The sequence below is a fragment of the Dreissena polymorpha genome, chromosome 7 (assembly GCF_020536995.1).
Source record: "Dreissena polymorpha isolate Duluth1 chromosome 7, UMN_Dpol_1.0, whole genome shotgun sequence".
Taxonomy (NCBI): Eukaryota; Metazoa; Mollusca; class Bivalvia; order Myida; family Dreissenidae; genus Dreissena; species Dreissena polymorpha.
The window spans coordinates 108948694-108976176 of record NC_068361.1 but is presented as its reverse complement, the minus strand read 5'-3'; the positions used below and the strand labels follow the sequence as shown (position 1 = coordinate 108976176).

At 33.4% G+C, this 27483-nt stretch overlaps 1 protein-coding gene and 1 long non-coding RNA gene across 5 annotated transcripts in view; one reads left to right on the top strand and one right to left on the bottom strand.

Moving 5' to 3' along the window:
• The window catches only part of LOC127838514 (D(1A) dopamine receptor-like), an 89637-nt gene that overhangs the window by 36877 nt on the left and 25277 nt on the right, over positions 1 to 27483 (top strand). The gene's annotated exons all lie outside the window — the stretch shown is intronic.
• The window catches only part of LOC127838521 (uncharacterized), a 104026-nt gene continuing 76710 nt past the window's right edge, over positions 168 to 27483 (bottom strand). Inside the window, exon 3 of the long non-coding RNA XR_008029840.1 lies at positions 168 to 1527. This is a non-coding gene — a long non-coding RNA (uncharacterized LOC127838521). The remainder of the gene's footprint in view (positions 1528 to 27483) is intronic.

Genomic DNA, 27483 nt, shown 5'->3' with positions numbered 1-27483 from the left:
GACACCATATCCATTACACCACGGCGACCTTATATTTAGAATATTTTAGAAATTCCTTTAAGCAAACAGCGCAGACCCTGATGAGACGCCGCATCATGCGGCGTCTCATCTGGGCATACGCTGTTTGCCAAAGCCTTTTTTCTAGACGCTAGGCATAAATGGGTTAAAATATTGCGAACTGAGCATCATTTAGTATTTACAGGACAAACATAATGGACTAGCTGAAGAGCAGTACATTCACAAGAACTGTTTTTGCTACTGCCTACAGTTCATATTCGCCTCGAGGGGATATTTGATTATTGTTTGGCTGAAATATTTGCAAAAATGCGTTTTAAGAGAGCATGACAACATAAACATTTCATTCATGACTTTAGTATCTATAGCTCATCCTCAAATTCATCCATTCAATAAGTGAAACATACATAAACATGCAAACAGGTGAAAAACCAAACATGCAATCACATGGTTATTCATGTTTAACAAAAACATGTATACAATTTCCGAGAGTGTATTAGAACACTCGAGTTTTTTTACACAAATCGTATTGAATGTAAACTATTCTTAATTGATTACAATGGTTGTTTGCAGTAAGATGTTGAAAATGTATATTCTGGTATAAAAGTTATACTATCAAATATCTATATATTATCTCTAATTTCAAGTTCTTTAAATCAGAAAAGTGCAATTCTAATCGCTAATGATTGTCCGGTCTTATTGAATATTTTGTAAACAATGAAACGTTTAGATTCCTTTTTCGTAAACGTTAGGTAAAGTTGTATTTCCCTTTCAATTGTCGTGTAAAGGTCATATTGGTACAAAGTGCACTCGTCTTCGCTTTCATTTAGTGTTCAAAATGGACATATGTTCTTATTTATTTGAATGTAGATGATAAAAAGCATCAATTTCTAAATGTTTCTTAATACTGGTTTTTCCAATCGTTCTTCTACACATGAATGACTTGTTGTGTTTGTACCGTATTTGTTGACACTATCAGTTGTATACATTCCAGATATGAATGCACTGGGAATGGCAAGATGAAGGAGGAATACTATAGCAACTAACAAAAATATTCCACTGCCTTAGGCGTTAATTGTTGCTTAAATGGCCGCATTACCTTTTTTGTAGCGATCCACGGAAAACACTAGTAATGCTAGGCACGAGGATGATGCTCAAACACATAAACGAAGCACTTTCATATGCAAAGAACCGCGTTTTAAAATTCTTAGTAGCCCGTTTGTTTTACCTACCCTGCGGTAATAATGGTCACTCAAGTAATAAGATCTATTACAGCCAATGTCATCACAAACACGTTGAAATTATTTCTTTTGCATTCCCGGCTTAATTAGAAGACACTTAAGAATAGCAGATTGCAAAAGTAACCAAACAACGTACATACTCCAAACATAGTAGTCAACGAGAGCAAATCATCTGCATATCTGATATAAGGGTCACTGAGTGACTCCAGGTAAACTGAGGTGAGGAAACAGTTAAGAAGTCGAACGTTCGTTTTCCACACTTGCCGTCATCCTGAAGTATATACGATATAAATACAATCCAGGTAATATACTCAATTACATATTTTCACAAATGCCCAAATATCATGTATAGTGTTGCATTAATCAACAATACGTTTATTCAGTCATCTATTGTCGAATCTGAATGTATCCAAGTTATAAGAACAAAGTAATTACATATATAGCTATCTTTGATATTGCCAGGTATGTGTTATTAAAGTTGTGTAACTGAACACATAATTATCATTATAATTATACCCTTTAAAATTTTATAGATAAGAAGCAATACAATAATAAGTAAAATTATACCAAAGACGTCTATTAAGAATATAGAGAATACTAGGTTAGCGTTGAATACAAAGAAGTTTATGTTGCGAGGCTTAGAACACCGGGAGCGCGAGCCTTGGCGAGCGCTTTCGGTGTTAGAGCTGAGCAACATAAACATCTCTGTATTCAACGCTAATCCTAGTATTCTATTTATCCCTTTTGAATTTTTTTCAATGTGACATTTAACATAAATAGATCTAATAACCTTAACAATAATTTTAATTAAGTCTTAAAAGCGCTTAAAATCTAACAAATGTAACCATGCGTAGTGATATACATGTTTTTGTTCTGGTACGCAAAATAGTCTTTAAAAAAATTCACACACAAAATGTTAAACAAGTAAAACTATCACCATATGCCTCGATTCAATTTTACGCAGTATGCGAATTGTAACACATTACGACCGCGAAAAGAAGATTTTACTTTACTATAATTCATTTTATTTTCGAAAGAAAATTATCAAAATCCAATATGGCGGCGATTGCTCCTGACTAAATTATGTCGATGTCAACATACATGTACACCATCGACGCCCTAGTTCTGGCTACCATAACTTTAAATGTCGCTTTTTATGATTTTTGACTGGCGCGACTTTGTACAGGTCTGTCAATACTATATAAACTGTACGCTGAAGTTTCTTTTGCTATCGACGACCTTGACTATTTTGACGAGTAAACAGACAATTGCAGCGACTATCACTTTATTTGACTGAATATACAGGGCAATACGTTTTCCGACTTCGGACGACGAATTTAAGGACGCGCAGAACGTGTGTTTTTTATATAATGTTATGGGTATGCCGATGTGTGATCCGATGCATCAATGGCGCCCATGTTAAAATCATTTCCCCGATAACAGGGAACGACACAAGTACAAACAAAAACAAAAACACGTTAGAACTAGTATCTTACCTTTAATTATTCTGTAAAATCCATCTAATAATCCATTTAACTCAATAATTGACGATTTTGCATCTAGGGTCTTTAATAATTATTTTAGCATAGTTAAATAAAGACCCTTATGCCATCCTCTCTTTATATTCAAATGAGTTTATGAACTCAATAAACTTTCTTCTTCGTCACACGCGACGTCATGTACTCTACATTACTGCTTTTCAAATAAACCGGAGCAGTTTATCTAATATTCTAACACGGCACGTGACTTGTTTTCTATAGACAAAGAAGGAAATCAAGCGTGGGTTATTCTGCAATAACTTATGGGCGGAGCTTATACACTGAAAGCACGCGCTGTAGCTAAAAAAACATGCCGATACATTTTCCACCAGCGTAATAATCCGATATTTTATGAATGAAAGCCACGTGACGAAATACTACGCTATGAAAAGAAATGCGTAAAATTGACCCAATTTCCCACGGTGTTCGTCTGCTGCTTCGATACTAAAATGGCTGAAGTTTATTGTCACATATACAGTGTTGTTTTCTTGTAGATGTAACACTATTGCGTTAATTTAAAGTGTACAATGAAAACATGTTAGTTGGCGCAAGTTGTTGTTGTTCTTATTTAACCAAACGTGAGAAATGAAATGGGTTTTTTTCCATCCAGTTTGGCTGTTATTGAGGGCGGAGATCTGATCGACAGAACAGCCGAAAGCTATTTTTTATGGGCGGAGCTTTACATAAAATAGTATGCAACAAAAATAAGATACATTCTATAAATCTTTAGTAAAATTCGTGTTAGAATCGAAATAATTCGTGTATGTTATAGTTTGTTGTCGAATAACCCACGGCCGGAAGTTTAGATGCGTGGTTTATAATCACTCGTGCTTCGCACTCGTGATTTAATCCCTACGCATCTAAACTTCCGGCCGTGGGTTATTCGACAACAAACTATAACGTACACGAATTATTTCTTAAATAGCCGTTGGTACACTCGGTTGCATTTGCAGATTTCTGCATACAAACATAATTATGTTTAAACTTGCACAATGTTTTATTTATCTGAGGTAAATGCCCTTATTGTACAAGAAAATAATTTAATATATAAATACACACAGAATGAAAAACATTCCAGTACACAACAGATAAATGAGTAGATAATACCCGTGTACAAAATGGGACGTTCCCAATTCCAGTGTGATGCTATTTTTACCATGTCTTAAATTTTACACAGCTCTATGCCTTACGTGAATTAAATAGGGAAGCAAACATTGCAGATTATTTATGAATTGTGCGATATGTGTATGGATTGTTGTACATTCTTAAATTTTAATTTAAATTCGATCAATGAACCAAACAATATCGACCTAATTTTAGCGCTTATCGCATGACGTCATTTGAAAAGTAGTCCGTGCACGCGACAGGTATATTCCACAGTGTTGAAGACAGGCTAGTATATTCCACAACGTGTTATACCATCAATGTCGCGTTTAAAATGGGATAAATAGTATTTGCATTTTACGTCATATTCACAAAATATCAACGCTCATTACGCCAATTTGTCAAATGTGAACACTTGTTTCAGTAATACAGTATGAAAATGGCCTTATTGTTTTATTGTTGTCCTTACAACTAAAAAATCACTTCAAACGACATAAGTTAACCACACCAACCTTCGCAACAGTTCTTACTTGATGTCGGTTAACGTTTAGGGTTTCAATTATTATTACCTCCTCGTTATGAGTCGGATTTATGTTAATTCGCGTGGAATCAATTTATTAGTTATTATTCATACACGCAGCACTTTAACCGATTTGTTACCGTTAGGTGAATTTGAATTGAGAGCAAGAAGTAATCATCAAGAAAAGATGTGTTACCACTGTATTTATATCAAAAGATTCCAAATATGCCGCACATAATGGTTATAATAATTGTAAGCGGAAAAGAACTGAAATTGCATATCCATTAAGCATAGTGACAGCTAATTTAATCGACTGCTTTTAATCTTACGTCAGTACGCCCTTCGCGTGTGATCAAACGAAATCACAAGTAAATATAGACAAGATAATGAGAATTCGGAAACACTTAATTATGTAGCAATAATGAAACTTCACAAAAATACTCGGGAAAAAAAAAAAACTAGTCAATAGCATTTATAATAAGAAGCACTTGAGTTTGCAATGGACAACATCGCTATATTCACAGTGCTTCCGCTTTCATATTGATGATAGTGACTCAGATGAAGAGTGTACTGTCACAAAAGAAGAGCAAAACTGCATTGCCAATGTTGTTTAAACAACTGATAAATTCGCTTTAATTCATTTATTATTTAAAAAATATTTCATCGAAAATCCTGCATAAACGCATATCATATAGCTTCTGTTTTCTATGAAGTGACACATTTCTAAATGGCTCATAATTATGGTAAACGAAATTTATTTGTTCTGATTGTTCATATTGCATGAATTTATTGTTTGGTAAATTATATTGTATGAACCCATTTCTTGTAACCGTACGTTGAATGACATCGCCGATAATGTGCTGCATTTTACGTGTGTTGCCCAGTAGCCTCAAGTGTACACAGTTAATTCAATAGCAAAATAACAAATTTAAAATGCATTTGATAAAATGAGAAATCATGTACAACTTGTAGGGCCAATTATTCGAACGGCTTAAGGAATTATTATAAGTTTCACTACTTACCATATTACTATCTTATTATACAATTCAAACATCGGTATAATTTGATCACAATATGGGTACTATAAATGACTGCCCATTCTAATGTTTAAGCGCGTGAACATTTCAATATATTGTTTTCGATGCTATATTTTCACGTAAAGTTGCTTAGTTATTTTCTACAATGTGGATGATTTTTGCAAATAACAAAACACAACTGCAGTTGAAAGAGTTTTACAACGTGTAAATACGTTTCACTTTATGTTGCACACATGCTGAAGACACAATAGGATAAATACATTTCTTATCCTCGCGTGATAATACGTCTCAATTTATCCAATAAATAAAGAATGTTTTAATTGTTTAAGTACTTAATTGTCAACTTTGTTAAAAGTGTGTTATTAATGTATGTAGCAAACAAAGGAAGTGGCTTCAATTTGAACATTCATAGTGTGAGTTTTAGCTTATAAGCCATAAACAACACACATAATCCAAATAATTTAACCTATGGTACGATGTGTGCTAACGAAAACGAATGAACTTACGCGTTAATCTTATTTTAAGTGTCCGTATATGTAAGAATAATTGGTATCATTTTACATCGCATGTTAATTGCAAACTAAAAAAATCATCCATTTAATTACAGCGTCTAAAAATATCTTGGTTGCAGATTTTGTTTAAAGAATACGTCTAACAGGGTAGTAGAGCGCAAACAATTATGATTATGGATACAAATAAATAAATCGCATTCGCACACAGACATAAATATTTAATTACAACAAACTGATTAATGTTAACATGCAATGATTCGAAAAAAGAGTAAAAAAAATATTTATTTAAAAGTCTAGTGACTAAAATAGTGTTAACGGATTGGTGAGATTGATAATGCTATGGTTCTTATATCGTGTTGAGTTGACACAGAGTATGGTGAGATTGATAATGCTATGGTACTAATATCGTGTTGAGTTGACATTGAGTATGGTGAGATTCATAATGCTATGGTACAAATATCGTGTTGAGTTGACATTGAGTATGGTGGGATTGATAATGCTATGGTACTTATATCGTGTTGAGTTGACATTGAATATGGTGAGATTGATAATGCTATGGTACATATATCGTGTTGAGTTGACATTGAGTATGGTGAGATTGATAATGCTATGGTACTAATATCGTGCTGAGTTGACATTGAGTATGGTGAGATTGATAATGCTATGGTACTTATATCGTATTGAGTTGACATTGAATATGATGAGATTGATAATGCTATGGTACTAATATCGTTTTGAGTTGACATTGAGTATGGTGAGATTGATAATGCTATGGTACTTATATCGTGTTGAGTTGACATTGAGTATGGTGAGATTGATACTGCTATGGTACTTATATCGTGTTGAGTTGAGATTGAGTATGATGAGATTGATAATGCTATGGTACTTATATCGTGTTTAGTTGACATTGAGTATGGTGAGATTGATAATGCTATGGTACTTATATCGTGTTGAGTTGACATAGAGTATGGTGAGATTGATAATGCTATGGTACTTATATCGTGTTTAGTTGACATAGAGTATGGTGAGATTGATAATGCTATAGTACTTATATCGTGTTGAGGTGACATTAAGTATGGTGAGATTGATAATGCTATGGTACTAATATCGTGTTGAGTTGACATTGAGTATGGTGGGATTGATAATGCTATGGTACTTATATCGTGTTGAGTTGACATTGAATATTGTGAGATTGATTATGCTATGGTACTTATATCGTGTTGAGTTGACATTGAGTATGGTGAGATTGATAATGCTATGGAATTTATATCGTGTTGAGTTGACATTGAGTAAGGTGAGATTGATAATGCTATGGTACTTATATCGTGTTGAGTTGACATTGAGTATGGTGAGATTGATAATGCTATGGTACTTATATCGTGTTGAGTTGACATTGAGTATGGTGAGATTGATAATGCTATGGTACTTATATCGTGTTGAGTTGACATTGAGTATGGTGAGATTGATAATGCTATGGTACTAATATCGTGTTGAGTTGACATTGAGTATGGTGAGATTGATAATGCTATGGTACTTATATCGTGTTGAGTTGACATTGAGTATGGTGAGATTGATAATGCTATGGTACTTATATCGTGTTGAGTTGACATTGAGTATGGTGGGATTGATAATGCTATGGTACTTATATCGTGTTGAGTTGACATTGAGTATGGTGAGATTGATAATGCTATGGAACTAATATCATGTTGAGTTGACATTGAGTCTGGTGAGATTGATAATGCTATGGTACTAATATCGTGTTGAGTTGACATTGAGTATGGTGAGATTGATAATGCTATGGTACTTATATCGTGTTGAGTTGAGATTGAGTATGGTGAGATTGATAATGCTATGGTAATTATATCGTGTTGAGTTGACATTGAGTATAATGAGATTGATAATGCTATGGTACTTATATCGTGTTGAGTTGACATTGAGTATGGTGAGATTGCTAATGCTATGGTACTAATATCGTGTTGAGTCGACATTGAGTATGGTGAGATTGATAATGCTATGGTACTTATATCATGTTGAGTTGACATTGAGTATGGTGAGATTGATAATGCTATGGTACTTATATCGTGTTGAGTTGACATTGAGTATGGTGAGATTGATAATGCTATGGTACTTATATCGTGTTGAGTTGACATTGAGTATGATGAGATTGATAATGCTATGGTACTAATATCGTGTTGAGTTGACATTGAGTATGGTGAGATTGATAATGCTATGGTACTTATATCGTGTTGAGTTGACATTGAGTATGGTGTGATTGATAGTGCTATGGTACTTATATCGTGTTGAGTTGACATTGAGTAAGGTGAGATTGATAATGCTATGGTACTTATAGCGTGTTGAGTTGACATTGAGTATTACTCTAAGCTTCAAGCGGACATGTTTACAGTAATTTGAAAGAAAAATTATCATTATCTTTCCCGATATATCAATCTTAAATTATTTAAGTCAAATAACTACGCCTTCGTATAATCATAATATGATTATAGGTGCTACCTAATTTACGGGCAAAAGCTTTTTAAGTTTTTTTGATAACCATGTATTTTAAATAAATATATGGACATGATTGTGTTCAAAATATTATAATTATTGCAATAATTAAGTAATGCATCCAAAAAAATCAATCTTAAAACAAGTTACATGTTCCTAGCTTAAAGATCTAGCATCCTATTATATTTTTTTCTAGCCACAGGAATTTATAGCTGGTTCGGTGTCTGTGGTATAGTGGATGGAGTGTCTGCTAACTGGCTTAGTCACTGGGAGGTCTCTGTATTGATCCCTTAAGTGGGTAATTTATACCAAATTATGCGACTATCGACCGCTAGTCTCAATTCAACTGGACAGCTTGCTAAAGCAGTTGCATTTAGCATACAGTACACTGATTTAACATAATCAAAATCATGTGATGTGTCAAATCAATTTTGATTGACAAATTTGACAGGATTTTTTTTAATCCAATAAGTTTTAGACTGTCAAATAACACACACTACGTATTGAAAGCCATACCTGGAGCTTTCGTCTGTATATCACTGACTTCATCAGAAGAATGATTTATACTGTTGGGAAATGTTAACACCACTAATTGTCTTATTATTTATTATCAATGTATAATTATGTGTAATAGCATAACAACATACTTGTTTTGCAATTAAAATATTTAATAAATACAGGTATCTTGCATGTTTCTAATTTTCTTTCGCAAACTATTGTTGAATAGTTTAACTTTTGTCGCCACTAAAAAACTAGCCATTTTGTAGCAATTCTAAAATCACAGTCTAAACTGCATACACTTAGCTCTATAGTTACAATGTGCATGCAAATATTAGAATGCATCATGTTATATCATCCATATTTTTTTTATTTAAACATACAAATAACACATAACACAGTACATATATAAAAAGGTATGTGGTATTGTGTGGAGATACAAAACACTTAACATCATTTATTTGCACATAAAATAATAGTTACAAAATAAGTAAAACTAAAACACTGTCATCAATCTACATTTCAAGAATATTTACGTATATGAAATTACAAAGTGGTGTTATTGTATTACCTTTTACAAAATTAACATTGCTGGTTTTGTACTAGCCATAAAACATTTATCATGGATTAACAAGTAACAACCAATTTATTAATTACACAATAGAACGCAAAATCATATTAATTGCATTATGCATTTACTAAACAAGCTATTTGCTACTGTTTAGAATTACACTATATTACTAAAAATGATCACAGGTACTTAGTGCTTTTACATACTTGTGGTAAGTTTTGTATTACTCGTTTGACAATTATCGGCAGACACTTGTCGATATACAGACAAAATTTGCATGGGAACTTTCATATTTTTTCAGCATAATTGCCTTCAAATTGTTAATTTAACAACCCTTTGACATTGTTTGCACATCTGATCTTATTATACCATAGCTGATTTTTGTTTATAGATAGACATATACAGACTTTTCAAAGCTCTATAAAAGTTCACACATGTTCCATCCAAGTAAACAAACAGAACCAATAAAGATCACCACAGATAATAACTGTGTGTATAGCTTGGAAATTAGGATAGTTCAGGAATCCCTCCTTTGTTGATTTCTGTTAACCAAAACTGTCAGTTTTGCTGGATAGAATGGCTTGTATGATGCCCAGCTCTTGCCTTGGCAGAACAGCTTGTAAAAACGGAAAACCAACAAATATCTTAAAATTTGATCAATAATGCAGAAAATTTATAAATGTCTTGTTTTTTGTTGATTTCGAATCTGGAAGATTTTTTTACGTAAGATTGTGGTACGAAAATCCAACGGTATCGGATTTTGTGGTTTTAGGCCTAAACTAATTTTAGTGATATGTAACCTTTCGGGATATCGGTAAAGTGCGAGCAGACGAGGTGTAAATACGTTAAAAATTAAAGCTAAGAGACTAAAAAGTTAGATCGGAATATCATTAAATTTTGTGAATAAATGTGTTTCTGGTGGACAACAACGACAACTTACCAGAATATTGCCCATGATCACACGTAAAACTTCTTTCTGAGAGCGAATGGAAAATGCGTCACAAATTCTGACAAATAAACAGTAGGGTGTCGTTATTGAAATACCGCGAGAATACTGGAAGAATAGAGATGCCAACTATAATGTTTAAAACAAATATTTTTTTAACAAGCGTTTGTGATTTGTCAGGATAATAATAACAATAAGATATCGAAAAGATCAAAGCAAATAAATTCGACAGAAATTTGAGATTCGGCAATATATAAAAGACGGGTTATGTTCACATAAATTGTGTTTGGTAAAGACTGTCACTATATGTAGTGAACCAGTCTTCGGCTTATACCCACTGAAGAAGAGCATTCAGGGAAGATAATTAAGTGATGACTTAATTCTGGAACGGTTGCAAAGAAAAACAAATAATGCGAAAATATTTAGTGCGATTCGCTACACAATTATGATGTAATTGATATAACTTTTCCTGAGGTATGTATTTACATGTGAATTAGCATATGTTAAAGTGTTTTTGATTTGTTCAAGGTCATAAATAGCATCGCGAAAATATATGTCGCGTGGCAAATATTTTTTGAGACGTATCCATATGTGGTATTCTTATGTAATTTTATGTCTAAATTCCCATATGTATGAACGGTCAACGCCTGCTTCGCGGGCTTTTGTCCGTATTATTAACCGAATGAAACAGAAATTTATGTCTGTGTGTATGACCAGCCTGTCCATCGTTTATCCATTTTTCAATTTATTATGTCCTTCGACATTCATGCATTTATGTCGGAATACCGACGTAATATGAAAGCATTCATTTTATTGCGTACGATTTAACTAATATCTAGAATATTAAAGAACAAAATAAGTTTACAGCAAAAAGAGAGAAAACAAATTGGAAAAACGTTTTATATAAAACTGCAAAAATTTATCGTATCTGATAGAACAATATCATAAACGCCCTGATTGATTGGCATTAATACAATGCTATCGCCATTATCCTCAAGATATACTTCAGACAGATGTATAATGGACGAAATAACTGACATTTCCGGAATAAATGCTAACCTCCCGCTGGAACATAATGTACGATGAAATGCGTATTATAGTTCGTTTTAAATGGTTTAAAATGATCTGTTACATAAAGTGTAATGCATTTCGGTCTGGTGATAGTGCTGGTTGCTTCTTGTAACCAGACTATGTGAGCACTGTACATACAATAGATTTTTCCATGAAATCCATCGTGTATTGAACAATTTATCGACGCTTCAGAATGTATGTTGAAGTCTTATATGAACATAATATTGCACCACACTATGATAAGTCCGCCTTTGTGTTTTTGTCATTAATCACAGATTTCGTTTCCACAATAGATAGGTTTAATCCTGATAATCAGGTCTTAATTGCGTGTTTCTTCGTTCACAAGTATGACCGGATTATTGAGAAACAAATCTATGGTTTTATGGGTTACAGTTGGTGCACAATGTTTCTGTAATGTCTGTCTGATGATGGATAAACTCGTGTTGTACATTATAAGTAACTACAACGAATGACCACTGTTCATATAACCAGATAATGTTTAAATGTTTGCTATGCCGATGGATGCATTAAGGCTTTACGAAGAATTGATTTAACGAGCTTCGATTCGTTTGTATACCAATTTTGTTCGTTTTTAAAATGATTAAACAGTTTGTAATAACATACCAATCCTTTTAAATTGACTGATTCAATACACCTATGCAATGTCCTTTAAATTACGCGATGCACTGCCAAACGATAGGCTGTGACTTAAAAAATAAGGGTTTTAAACTATGACTATAACTTCACTTAAATTGCATTTAATAGCACTTAATTTTCAAGTTAATCAATATATAAATATGACAACTACTTTCAGGTAAACAAATTTGAATGGGAACGGTATTCAAATACTGTCAGCCTTAAATACTCTGTTAGATAATGAACAAAACGGTACATGCACATCAACACATAAACACATGTAGAGTCCGTGGATGATCTCAACAGCCAATACGCCAATGTTCTGCTCCCTCTGAAAATAACATTTGGTATGTTTACATGTATGGATTTCCTTGGTAACACTAATTATATACTCATGATGCCGAGAGTACAGAACAAACAATTTCCGAGACTTTGTGTTGACGTTGGATGTTATAGATCTTATAAGATATTTTACCCTTATATCTGCCAGTATTGTAAAACATATTTACTACTTTGAATTCCAAAACATCATACATTGAAAACTACACTTTACTACAGTGGTTCTTTAATATGTGTATTGTCTTATCCTCATGTCTGGTATGAGGAATGGAGTCAGTGACTCCATAAGTATGGCGTCCATATTAGGTTAAGAAATATGGTGGCCGGAGTGGTAAACTCCATACCCCGATGCTACATCGGCATGGTTTTTCAACCAACGCAATCATCAACGCGAATCAACGCACGTGAACATTGACTACATTCTGAACGCCAAATCTATATTCATTAAGAGTTGAGCCAATACTTAATTTGTTTCGTTCACATGTTTCATAAGAAACTATTTCCTTTATCACATGATCAACGTGTGTATTTTATTTTCTTGAAGTCGTTCAAAGATGTATTTCAAAATATTTTGCAATATTGGTCCAATTCAAAAGACACAACAATCGCAAGTACTTTTTCTTTTGAAATTACCGTCAAGCTGTTTGAATAAAGTTACTTCATTAATGAGATCAGAGTCTTCAACATCAACAATAATATATCAAATTACATTAAGAAGATTTATAGGCTTGTTTGAATTGCAGAACTGTTGCAATTCACTCTTTCGTTCGCTCATCTTGTTACCAATAAAATCTGAAATTGTACTGTTATTCGCTTGATCCGCCAGATGAAATATACCTCATACTTGTATTTGCTGATCAGATATGCATTTTGATAACTGTATTGTGCCACGTATGACGGTATACTAGATTTGATTGTTTTATTGGAATACGTGTGCTGAATCTAAGCTGGTTGTCAATAAAAAGAAGTGAAACTCCATCTGCTGGAGCAGTATTGAATTCCTATCATAAACAATTACTTGCCCCTTTATTTAAGGCAAGTGATCGATTGCCCAAACAGTACAAAACAACGCAAAACAGCACAATACAAAACAAGCTGGTTGGAACGGTCAATGGAAAGCATTGGGGGTTTAAACCGGTTTTAGAGCGCTCAATCTCACACTTGGCCCAGCAATATTCATGATACATTTTAATAGTAAATAAAATTTAACCTCATAGCATTGTAACTCAAATTAAACAATAATAAAAGGGAATTAAAACGCATTCTATTCAATTACCATTTAATTACTCAATAGTAGGGGAAAGATACCAGAGCAACAGAGTTACAACTTGTTGAGGAACGATGAAATGAAAATACCAACAAGTGTCACCTACATTCCTTCTTTATAGAAAAAGATTTAAGAATATAGCGTCATGAAGTTAATATTTCAGATCATCATTGCAGAATTATGAAAATGTTTGAAAAGGCAAAGACATATTATAAATATGTTCCAAATATTGATGAAAAGCTAAACCAACTGAATATTACGACCAGATATTACTGTAGTGACCTGTTGTGTACAGTACAATTATGTTGCGTTGCATGCAGCGTATGAGTGTACTTCCTGTAGTTTGTTATTCTTTAATGGTATGCATCCGGCAAAAATATCGCACTTACTCCTTCAACACAATTATTTATGACAATTATTTTGTAAAAAAAGTGTGTGTAGAGTAATCATTTGGCTTTCAACACTGTTAATTAAACATAATGCATGCGTAATGTGTAGTTTACTTTACAATAGCAATATTCGTCAACATGTCTGAACGTTTCCCTATTCATAACTTCAATGTTTTAGTTAACAGATTAAATAAGCAGTAGAGCCAAATTTTGGTATGCCAAGACGAGATATTTGCTATCTTTCTTACACATAGTGTCTTTTCAATTGTTGTGGCTATATCGCTAACTTGATATTTTTATATACTTAATAGATGAAACATATTTCTTTGTACAATAATAGTTTTAAACATTTTCTATTATCGTTTTAATTGATATCCGATACATACGAAACTAGTTCACTAAAGGTTTTGTGTAGTTTTCGATTCACGCGTCACGTTTTTCACTTCATGTCTTCATTTTATTTCTGCATATGAAAATTTAATTAATATCACTGTAGACGCGGGTTTACTTTCTGATTGATTCAGAATAATCCAGAAATATATATGGGATTAGTTTTAAGTTCTATAGCCTGTAAATTGGAGTAATTTCCTAATGCTTTTCATTGACAGTTGTCATAACATAACTAAAGATTAACAGAAGGGTTGCCAAATAAATTCGTGTACCGATGTGGATCGCGCTTGAGAGACTGTGGTTCAATGCATTTTTGTCATGTACATTTTTGAAAACGAATTCTTCGAGTGGCCTCTTTACAGTTAAAAAAAAGAATAGTTTGCACAATTGGTATAGTGATCCGAGAGATATAAATATATACACATATTGTAAGGACAGAACCAATATATCGATAATGAGTCATCTCTCAGAAACAAGAGCAGCTGGTAGTGAAACAAAAGAAGACACTTTAAAATGACTCTTTGTTTGTATGCATACGCATTTATTTTTTGGCGTAGCTGTCTTTATCACGATTTGACCTTTATCAACAGCCAATAAAATGTAAGGGAAGTTTTCCGTAAGGAGAACTCATGAATTAGTCCGAAGATTGCATCGTCTTATATGAGAGAAATCCTCAAAAACGTTGGACTCATACCTTTCTTGACTTTCATTTAAAATCAGTCGTTAATCAGGCCTATCTTTGAATTGGCTTTATTTCAAGCTTAGCCAATTACTTAGATGCCTCTGATAGATATATGTAGTGTTAACGTTTTGTAAAAAAAAATGTTAATGCACGGCTGAACTTTAAAGCTGTATGCAAATGTAAGTTTTGAAGCATAATGTTTTTTTTATATACCAATAAGGTAATTATAGACCAACTAACATCTATATACATTTAACTGTTTAATTAAGTACAATATGTTCACGATCCTCGTCCTCAATAACGCCTGATACGATTTCCCTACGGTTATTTTGGAAATGCTGACTTTCGTCAAGTAAATATATTATCAAACTAATGAAGTATTTGCAAAGGCGAGAAACCCCATTCATATAGTTTATCATCATATCAACTCGAATCAACTTAAGCAAGTATTTCAAATATTATGTGTTCTTCAAACAGATGGATATTTAGTTATTGAAGATGTTTGGCATTCACGGATATTTGACTTTATTCTTATGACTATTTTGAATAATTGTGTTAATATAAAATATACTATTTTGTAAACAATTTTGAAAGAAGAAACACACGATTTGTTTTATACCAAATTTTATAAAAACCTGTACCATGCACTCTTATATGATATATAAAAAATCTGAACTTCACTTTGTATTTCGCAACGTCTGTTTTACAGTGGGAATCTGTTTACGTTTTAAAGTCTATTGTTAAAAACATGTATATTCGAACTAAATCTCTAGTTCACATTTAAATTATTAAAGACTTCGAATATCATATTTGAACATATTTCTTGCTCAACTTTTGCAGAGGCAGTTATTTGTATCTGTCACTCGTACAAATATACACTCAAAATTACTTTTATAATTATTTTTAAAATGCATCATATTTCTGTAGTTCCTGTGTGTCTTCTTAATAAAGAGTTTTCGTTCGGTTCTTCATGCACTTAATCCTGCAGCCAAATTATTGTTAAAATGATCTGCTTATTACTGAAAAAGATTTGCTAAACCGATAAGGTCGCTATTTAAAATTAAGAAGAAAAATAATAATTGTATATATCTTTAAATTAATTTAATCGAATGCTAATACATTCGTGATTAATAGGAATATGCCAAAGAAAAACCCGTCCAAATATATTTATGTTTTAGCATAAACAGTCGTTGTATATGCCACTGAATTATTATAATACATATTGTTCGTTTATTACATAAATGTCCTTGGTGCTTGCATCAAATTAAATACATATCGTGTGGTTTCACATAAAGAACATCGATGCCAAAGTGCAAAGATGATATTACTAATCAATCGGTGTCTACAGTCATTAAAGCACACAATGCTGTTGCTGAAAATCTTACTAAAAAGTACCTACAGGCACAAAAAATCTCAGCCAACGAAATGTTGTGCAAAAGCAGATCTACACATTTGTATTATGGATAACTCCTTCATTATCAGTAATGTTGTTAGTGAAACGAATAGTTTATGTTGAGTCGAGAAATCTTTGTGATAACATATTTGAGAAAAAATAATTAGCCGATTGGACTTAATGCAGGTGCGTAGATAGCCGTTCCGTATTATCCTGTAGACAGGCTCAACAGGGACGGCACCTTCCGCTTATATAGAATGTTTTGTTAAATGGAATTAAGTTCAAAACGCAGTAATTCGGACAAACCTACTGGGAATCAGTGTGTTATTTGAACGACGAACCATGTGTTTACATGCTTATAATACTTTATAATAAGGTGTTACCCTATTTTACCCAAAGTTACATTACGTGGAAAAAATAATCAGTTTAATCAAGTATGTACATACATTTGTCATGGCAAATGAGTTAAATCTACCATCAGTAATACGGTGCATTAGACACTAAACTGTCATAGACTTTCGTCATGAGGATAAATAAAATAAGACACTTGCATTGAAATGACTCGTGTTGTGTATGCATACATGTACGTACTTATAATGGATTTTATGTCTTCAGATCGTTTAAATTTACACGAGTACAAACATTTTTGTGCATGCAAACAAATACCATCTCTTAAATTTACAGTATAATAAACTATAAACGGACTTTCAATTGTGTTTCCTCGTCCAGGTATTTAACATCTTTATCTACAAAATATAGGATGGTTCACATAGGGTTTAAATTGAAAAAATAATCTCTAAAAAGCGCGTTTGATTGGGATAGATATTTTTTTTGTTTTCATTTTTCAATGGTAATTCAATTTTGTCGGATTACAGAAATAAGTTCTTTCTATGAAATAAATATTTCATATTTACTTTATGTATAATTTTGCATCTTATAAATATCCATCCCATCGTACTCAAAGATTTCAAAATGCGAATTATTTTTAGCAATTGCAAAGTGTCTTAAAACGTACAGTGTAAATATTAAATGCATTCTGCGAACACGGAAAGGTGTGGTTTCCCTTTGATTAAAATGGTTATGAATTGTGAATATGTGGTTTCGATATTCGTTCTGAAGATCTTAATATATATCTGATCATGTTTAATATCTTCACACTCTCGCGTTGTTTAATGTAACAGCTATTAAAACTCTTTTGGATTGAGCTGCAAGGGTGAATAAAAGTGTAAAATAGAAATGAGAGACCCTGTTTAACCCAGATACCACAAAATCCCTGTATATGTATAAATGATTCTGCTCGCATGTGACAAATGACCTCTTACATCCACTGTGCGTGGGTGTACATCTGATATGATGCCGAGGTTTTTTTGCCACGCTTCTGATATGCATCGGTACTCCTCATTCAAAAATCGTTTCGGTCTTTTGAGTCATTTTCTCATTGAAAAAGAACGTCACTTTGCTTTGAAAAAGTGCAAAACTCAACAGTTAGAAAAACTAATTATCGGTTTATTTTACAAGTAAAATACTTTGAAAGAAGTCTTTAGACTTTAGACCTTAGAAGTCTTTAGATCTTTGCTTTACATAAAATAACTATTAGTTTACACCATAATTTGGACCTGACTATAGGTTTTAATTATATCAACTAAGTACTTAAAACTCGCAAATAACAATATCAATTCAGGAAATTTACCTTTAAGGTAATACGTGTCAGATACATCGCGATATTTCGTCATTGCATCGAGTGTTCAAATGTGTTTGTCATAAAACAAAGATTGTCCATCCTTAAAGATATTTTACACTCTCAACATTTTCACCTTTGATATTCCTTGCTAGTAAAGACACATAAAGATCCTTACTCTATATAACCGCCGAGTCAAAGTTCGGTATAGCACTCGTATTATCCTTCGGCAGATAAAAAAATTAATACTTAATTGTTTGCATAACCTTACTTAACGAAATATTCCTGCCTCTCCTACCATTGAGAGGATTCAAACCAGTTCAGCTGTTAGGCGAGCTGCTTACGGTACGTTTTATTCAAGTGTGTTTATTTTACGTAAATCCGTGACGTATATTAAATATAAACGAAACCAAGTTTCCGATATGCATTCAAATGAATTCATTGCTCATATCTATAAGAATCAAAAACACCACGTAGATTGACTAAACGACATTTATTACAAAGTCTGGAATCTATCAGAATCAAATAACATTTAATGCATTTTCCTTGATTTAGAGGGATCCGTTTGACGATTAAATCCATCGTCACCAGAGTATAAAACAGAGTAGTGAATTCAAAGCCTGTACATTGTTTTATTTAAAACATTAATGGTGTGTTATTGAGGAAATTTTTAGTATTGTGAGTCATACTGAATCTTCACATAAATATATAGGAATAACGATAATGCAGAGTCGTGATAAGGGTAAATATTCGTGTTTGCAAGTCTGTTATTTTAGGTTAATTATTTATGCTATGTTCCATACTTAAATACATAAAATCGATAGCAATTATATGGCTCCCACCAATAGTTGTGGGGTTCAATTGTATCCACCAGCACTGAATATAACTGTGATCTGCATTCTGCTTATGGATTCAATGTCAGTATTATAGGAGCAGATTGATTTTTAATGCATATATATTGTTGTTGTTTAAGCATATATGATGTTATTTTTGCTCAACGTATCGGGCCTGGCGTTGCTATTGATTGTCGGTAATACACCACTGATTGAAAGTATTTATACACATACGCATGCTTGCCCTAATTGCAACAAATAAGCACGCGGGGAGTTGGCTGATGTACTCCTTAATTGTTATATGATGCGTTAAATAATACATGTCTAAGAAAAATATGTATGCTGATATTCCGAGCCAACTGGCTTCCGGTTAGCCCATACACATGTAATAAAGTTTATTCGATCTGACTATTGTGTACAATTATGTCATTAATATAGTACTAAAAGTGTGTTGTATTACCTGTCAACATCTAAATACATTATAATGCATGGAATACATTGTTTTTAATTTAATTTCCACTTGATACTTACATTTTATTAACTCTAAAGAAAAATGCGTTTCATAATTCACGTCATAAAGTAACATCAGTCAATGGCATTAATACATGAAACAAAAATGCAATGTGTTGACTAGTGCCTTTATGAAGCCTTTTTTTCTAAAACAATTGATCTGTATTTATATACTATAGTTTAAGGAAAAGTCGATTCCCCATTTTAATTTCATTTTTAACGCAGTTTTATAATTATTAAATCATATATAAATAGATTATGCAAACGATATTGCCTATTTCATCGCATGTTATGTACCTGCTAAAATCATTTTAGATCATCGTGTATGTAAGGAGTCAGAGCCTATAATGAGTAATCACATTAAATTATTCGTGACTAATGTCCACCACGGGCAGTGAGTCCTTTGGGGAAGCACTGAAATATGATGACATTATTATGGCTACTTATAAATTCCGATTGTTTTGATGTCTTCAAATTTATGCTTACTTGAGTATATGAATGCAATACATGAACACCCACACAACTCATTGTTCTACATGTGTGATGTTCTCGTAATAGGAATTACTAAGTTCAGTTATGCAAGTGTTAACAAAATTATCAACGAATCATTGGTATAAATATACATTAAATGCAGTGTTGATTGGGTTTCATACTATATAACAACACCAATGATTCAATGCCTTCCTTTCACAATATCAAAAGTATCTGTGTTATACACTCAATAGAAATACACCCATGTTTGTCTTACACAGGCATGACGAGAAATAGCTACTTAGATATGGATAAACTGCACTCGCCTTTAAATTGCAAAGTCTCTTGGAAGAATCGATATTATAAATTTGTTAAAAACGGCCACCGGAAAAACTTTGCGAAACCGAAATTTCGCAAACTTAAGTACCCTTTTTCTTAAAGATTTGCTACTTTGAGACATAGTATGCGATAAAAGTCTTATCGTTGATTAATAATTGGTTATTTTCACTCAAAAAACGCGTTTTCTTCACTATGAAATTTATAATCAAAGTTGGGGTTTCCATGGGATTTTTGCATTTTCCCATGGGATTTTCAATTTTCCCATGGGATTTTTTCCCCCATGGGATTTTTTTTCTCCCATAATTTGCAAATGGGAGAAAAATCCCATGGGATTTTGAACATTTTAAAAAACGTGTTTTATTTGCGTTTGCAAGTATTTTAACGTTATTTAAGGACTGTATATTGGTTTTATGCCATATATATATATAAATATATAGTAATAAAAAAATCCCATTTTAAAATGGGAGAAAAAAATCCCATGGGATTTTTTTCTTATTTTGAGATATTTATTCATGAAACTTTCAGAAACATCATATTTTATGAAATGATGAACATCTACGATATTTTAATGCGTTTAGTCGTGTTTAAAAAAAGAAAGAAAAAAAATCCCATGGGATTTTTAAATCCCATGGGATTTTTTTTCCAATGGGATTTTTTAGTTTCGTAAGCCGAATAAGTTTCTTAATGCGAAAAACAACAATAAAGGAAATAATAATTATAATTTTGAATAATAAATTGAATAATATAAATAACATGAATATTTTTAAAATGAGTTACAATTAAAGGTTTATGCTAGTAGAACTTATCATTTCTTGTTCGAGCAGATGGTTGAGTCCAATCGGTGAGTATGCCAGCTTAGAACTAGTATAAATGCATCGCAGACAGACAACGCTGTCATACTGTACACACCGCTGAGTAACAATCTTTATTGCATTTCATTTTGCAACATAAAATGAACTCCGTAGTATAATTGATCTTATATATGCCCTCTGCTTTTGAAAGCATGCAACACATTAACATAACAATAAGTCCATGCCAAAAACTATGAGCAAATTCCATTTAAAGCTATATACACATTATAAAGGTCAGATGACCCGCGCCATGCGAAAATGGGTCTTATGTCATATGCGGCCAAAGTTGGTCCATCCTAGCTTGTCCAACCGCGCAGTCTGGTCAGGTTCTACGCTGACTGATATATAAAGTCAAGCCATGATTCGTGGTCTCATATCCAAACTCGGTAGCTCCTGTGCGAAACTTTCACCGGAAACGACGGCACTGAGACGGGCGCTCGAACTTTGCGGATGCGCGTTATATGTTATATATAATAGCGCGATGAGTTTTTTCTTGCCTCAAATTAGTAAGCCCAATCAGCGTTTTATTGTGTTCTTTGCTTCTACTATTAACAAGAACTTCAACCGATACGAACATGAATTTTATTTTAAGATGTTTATTTAATGCTCGGAAAACTCATTGTATATTTAGACTACTACTTATAAAACAAAGTCGGGTTTTCAACATCTATTTTCGGCATATAAATTGTTATTCCAAACCAGATTTTACGCACTTTACTGTACAAAATACCGTTAGGGCCACCGTGGTTACTCATTAAAATCCAGAGGGCGAGAATGCGAGACCGCGAAAGTACGATGACGACAGTGCGACAATACGATGGCGACAATGCGTTCGTACGATTGCGAAAACGCGCTAGTACGATGATGACAATGCGACAGTGCGACAATACAATGGCGGCAGTGCGATAGTACGGGGGCGACAATGCGATAGTCATATCGTACTGTCGCCGTGGTCTCATCGCAATGTCGCCATCGTTCTATCGCATTGTCGCCATCGTATTGTCGCACTGTCGCCATCGCATTTTCGAATTGCCGCCATCATACTATCGCGTTATCGCATTGGCACAATCGTACTATCGCACTGTCGGCTATCGCCATCGTATTGTCGCACTGTCGTCATCGTATTTTCGCAATGTCGTCATCGTATTATCGCACTATCGAACTGTAGTATTGTCGCCATCGTACGATCTCACTGTCGCCATCGTATTGTCGCACTGTCGTCATCGCACTGTCTGATTGTCGTCATCGTATTATCGCGTTCTCGCATTGTCGCCATCGTACTATCGCATTGTCGCCATCGTATTGTCACCCTGTCATCATCGTATTGTCACATTGTCGCCATCGTACTATCGCGTTCTCGCGTTCTCGCCCTCTGGATTTTAATGTGTAACCACGATGGCACTAACGGTATTCCGTAATACTGCTAAAGCACAGTATGATTAGGTCACTCCCAATGCTCAAATCTCTATGTCTATTTTAGTAACAACACATGTCTATGGAAGGATATTTAGGTAAAAGTTACATCATTCGTGGTGAATATTTACATTATGACTGATGCTTATTCTAATTTACTTTATGACAATTCCAACATGCTTGTTGTCTATTCGTTTATACTTGATGATTGCTGCAACATTACATCATTCATGATGAATATTTACATTATGCGTGATGTTTATTCTAACATGCTTCATGACAGTTCCAACATGCTTGTTCTCTATCGGTTATACTTGATGATTGTTTCAACATGCTTGGTGACTATCCAATGTTTGTGTGTTCATTATTCCTGAAACCAGTCATAATCGGTTTTGCCACTAAGCGTCATTAACAACGGCAGTTAGCAACAGGCAGTAAGCAGAATGCAAGTTACTAAATTATGACAACAGGTGGCGCGCGTTTATTTTCCGTATGTTGAATAAATTACTTTTCGGAAAAAAAAGCGAAAACATCCGAATCATTTTGACTAGTAAACTGAATAAGCTGAATTCGTTCCCTTCGTTATATAATCTCCATTAAACTAAATACGTTCATTATTGCCATGAAGACCAGTAGGTTTACACAATGAATTGACTGCCGTGAATGTTTTTGATATTTGTAAGATGCAATTGGCACTCAAGAAATTATACATGTATTTTATTCAGGACATAACGGGGCTGATGTGTTGGAATTGTGGCCCTTCCCTAGTCCAAATAGTTACAGTAGACGTAATCTACCGATGTGCATTGCATATCGACCTCATATTTATAAAGTAGCCCAAACCCCCATTGCCACAGACCTGTGCGTGAAACTTTCAGATTTCTCTAGTCTGTTTACCATGCTATAATTACAATTTCTATAAACACATATTTATCATTTTATGACTATATAATGTCTGTGGTATAAAGAGAAACCTGAAAGTTACAAGTACTCGTGTCTAGTACTGTACAACTATTGTACTCCTCGTTAAGAAAACAACTACTTCATCTACATGTATTAAAATATCATAAAACATAATTTTCAATCAAGTTGGAAAAAATCAATAAATAAATGTCATATAAACAGGTTTGTCATGAACGTTGACGTCGCTCTTGGTTACCAGAAAAATTCCCACGCACGGATTTCAACCGTCATTGTTTACAATCAATTAAGTGCATACGTACTTGAATTTGTATAGTGTTTTTTAAAAGTGTCCAGCTACAGGTGGTTAGCGTGTGTCTATAATACTAATTTGTGAAAACATATTTTGGAATGATAAGTAATCATATTATAACGAAAAATCAACTTTTCTTAAAAAAATAAGTTAAATATATATTCAACAAGGTATCCAACTCGAAATCATCTGAAAACGGGATGCATCGTTTTAAACAGCCATTACTTCATCAATTTTGCAGCGATTTTCACGATCTTGGTCTTATTCAACGCAGAAATAAATTTCCTTTCTGGAAATGTATATGTCTTGCAATATTTTTACAAATACTGGGTCAACTTTTAAGAAATAACACGATACACAACTCGCGTGACCCAGCTGTGATCGATCAGACAGTATTCATGACTGAAATCTTCACGGGGAAAAGGGCATTTTCCCTGCAAAGTTCACGAACCTCGATACCATAATTCAATAAAACGTATGAAAAAAAACATTCTTACCGTGCTTGCCGTAGCATTATGCATCAAAACTAACTGTCCAGCGCATTTTCAAACCTTTGTTTACATACATTTCAACCAACTGACATTTTAAACACAAGAGTGATTTCATTGCTCCAATGCGGAGTTGTGTCTTTACAACTGGAGATTTCATTCATAAATACGGTCTGATCGATCACAACTGGGTCAAGCGAATTATGTATAGCTTTATTTCTTAAAATTTGACCCAGCATGTGTAGAAATATAACAATATATATACATTTCCTAAAAGGAAATTCATTTTTGCGTTGAATAAGACCGGGTCATGAAAATCGCTGAAAAATTAATTTAGTAATGGCTGCTCAAAACGATGCACCCCGTTTTCGGATGATTTCGAGTTGGATACCTTGTTATATATAAAACGATAGTGATTTTTTTTTATAGAAAATTTGATTTTTCGTTTTAATATGATTATTTATCATTCAAAAAGATGTTTTCACTAATTATTATCATAGCCACACGCTAACCACCTGTGTGTCCAGCACGTGTGCCGGGAGAACAGGGCTTAATGTATTTTTTGTTAAACTCTATAATATTTATATCCAATCTGTATAAAAAAATGTCGGTGAACATTATTCCGGTGTTAATTTTTGAAAATATTGAGGCATTCGTTAATAATGGATCTAAAACGGATAATTAATCCGCAAAAAAAAACACCGGGCATATTGCATATTAGATCGGACACATGAAATTATTTCGAAAGAAAGCAATAAGAGTTTCAATTCTACATGAGTAAGTCTCGCTGTGCACGATTACGCTCTTACTGCTCGTATATGTTTGACTCTTGGCAAATACCTAGTATTTTATTTTGCTTAATCTAAATTGTGTCATGCATCTATATGTACTTAAAGCAGCATGACCAACAGCTCTTTCATATGTGAAAGAGATTGACACGAAATACCTACCCATCTATAATAAAGTTTATATGTGCACTTCAATATTATAGTTTTATAGCATTTTATGTGTTGCAATATAAAAGTACTCTAGTAAATTTGAAATTATTTAATCGATTTCCTCTCAACATACATGCAAAGTTCCAGATAACTTTTTCAGCAAAATCTTGGTTTACACTTTATAATAATCCAGCCTTAAAGTCTATTATTAATTCTTTTTTTTCAGGTAAATATAATTTTTGGCACATCCGCATTAAGGTTTATAGTCTAAGAAGAGCTCATGACAATTGCCGGGTTACAGCAGACTTTTTGCGATAAAAGGACCAGATAATGGAAAACGTTCGGCTTTTCGACTGTTGTAAAGATGGTCTGTTATTCATAATAACGTTAAAGTGCTGTTGATTTCATAATTGTAATGAGGGCCTAGACGAGTGGGAACTCATTGATAAAATGTTTACATTATATGCATTGATATTGAGTTTTACGCAAGATCACACATTTTGAATTCTTATTTTATTTTTCCAATGTGTAACCGTACGCACAGAATTTAAGTCTACTTTTTTACTAAATTTAATTCAATTTTTTACGACTTTAAGCGTCTTATCTGGAGCTCTGCATACATGCATTAGTAGCATATATTGAAATATATCCATAGACTTTCTTTGGTTATTGAAGGTAAATTACTGTACAAAAATTATGTTTAGTCATTAACCAAAAAAAAGTTAAGTCTACAAACACGCGGTTAATTTCGGTTCAGTAGCAAATATCTTACAAAGGTGCGCAACTTCTCCTATAACATAAAATTTCCGTTATACGCCGTAAATTTCCGTAGTCCTCCGTAGCATTTCGGAATGACTGTCAATTGACATCATTGTATCATGCATGATAGTATGTTGCTTTGTGCTTGGGTGAAACTCACATCTTACCATCGCGTTAATTTATTAAACGCATTAATATTTGATTCCATTATGCACTGCGCCTATTGCACAAGTCTCTCTGCACAAACCAACATACACATATGCAGCATGCAATTAACGAACAAGAATGTTGCATCTGTACACATGCATGATACCATTAAGCAGAATGTAAATAGACATTGGACATCAGGCAAGATGTAAGTGTCATCAAGCATGAAAAGGTGTCTACATACTAATTGAAAGTACCATCAAGAATCATGACACAGTCACAAAGAAGGATGTAATTTTTACCTAAATACCCTTCCATATTTGTCGACACTGTGTGTTTGCTTAATTTCACTGAAGAACGTCTACTGGTAAATCTTACAAAAAAGTGATAAATAAGACTGAGTAGCAATTTTTTCGGCGTTGCTGTTTAACGTCAAATTTGGCCTTTCAACGAACTTCTTAAAAGCCCATTGAATTTTAATGAAGAAGTTTCCCGCTTGTAGGTCCGAATGAATTAAATCAAATTTTGCAATTGGCAATTTGATAGAAATCCCCATAAAACATTGCACATAGCTTTCTGAAATAAACAGGCCACATTGAACGCATTCACGATATCCAACAGCTCTCTTTGCAAAGACCTATCTAGTGTTTCTTGGCCGTGTAAGATCTATAATTAGAACATCGTCACCTAAACATCTACTAATAGAAGAGCATATTTTGGGGAAACAAATTCAATAAGAGTATAAAACGTCCACGATCAATAATGTGTAGTTTGTTAAAGATATCACGGAAGTAAAAACATAGCACTTTAAAGAGACCACAATCTGGTACATTTGGTCAATTGTTGCGTCCGTGGCGGACAATACATTTTTAAAAAGAAAGCGTACAAAAAAGCAAACACAAAGTTCTTCGTAAGCTTGTTTTAATCTTAAAAACACATAATCGACAGTCATTCCAGTCAAATACAATACTAACAGTCAGCACTCTAGAGATCAAAATTGCGGATATAAATATTTAATTCAGGGATATCAAGTGTATCAAGTTCGAATTTCGGAAAAAATAGCCGGTAGTCTGGGCCATTAGGTCCCTTACAGGGATAAAAGGTAAATCCCCGCCCGAGCCGTAGCTAATTGATTTATTGTAGTCTTTCTAGTTGCTATTTCTGGTGAGTACAATGCGGAATATTACGG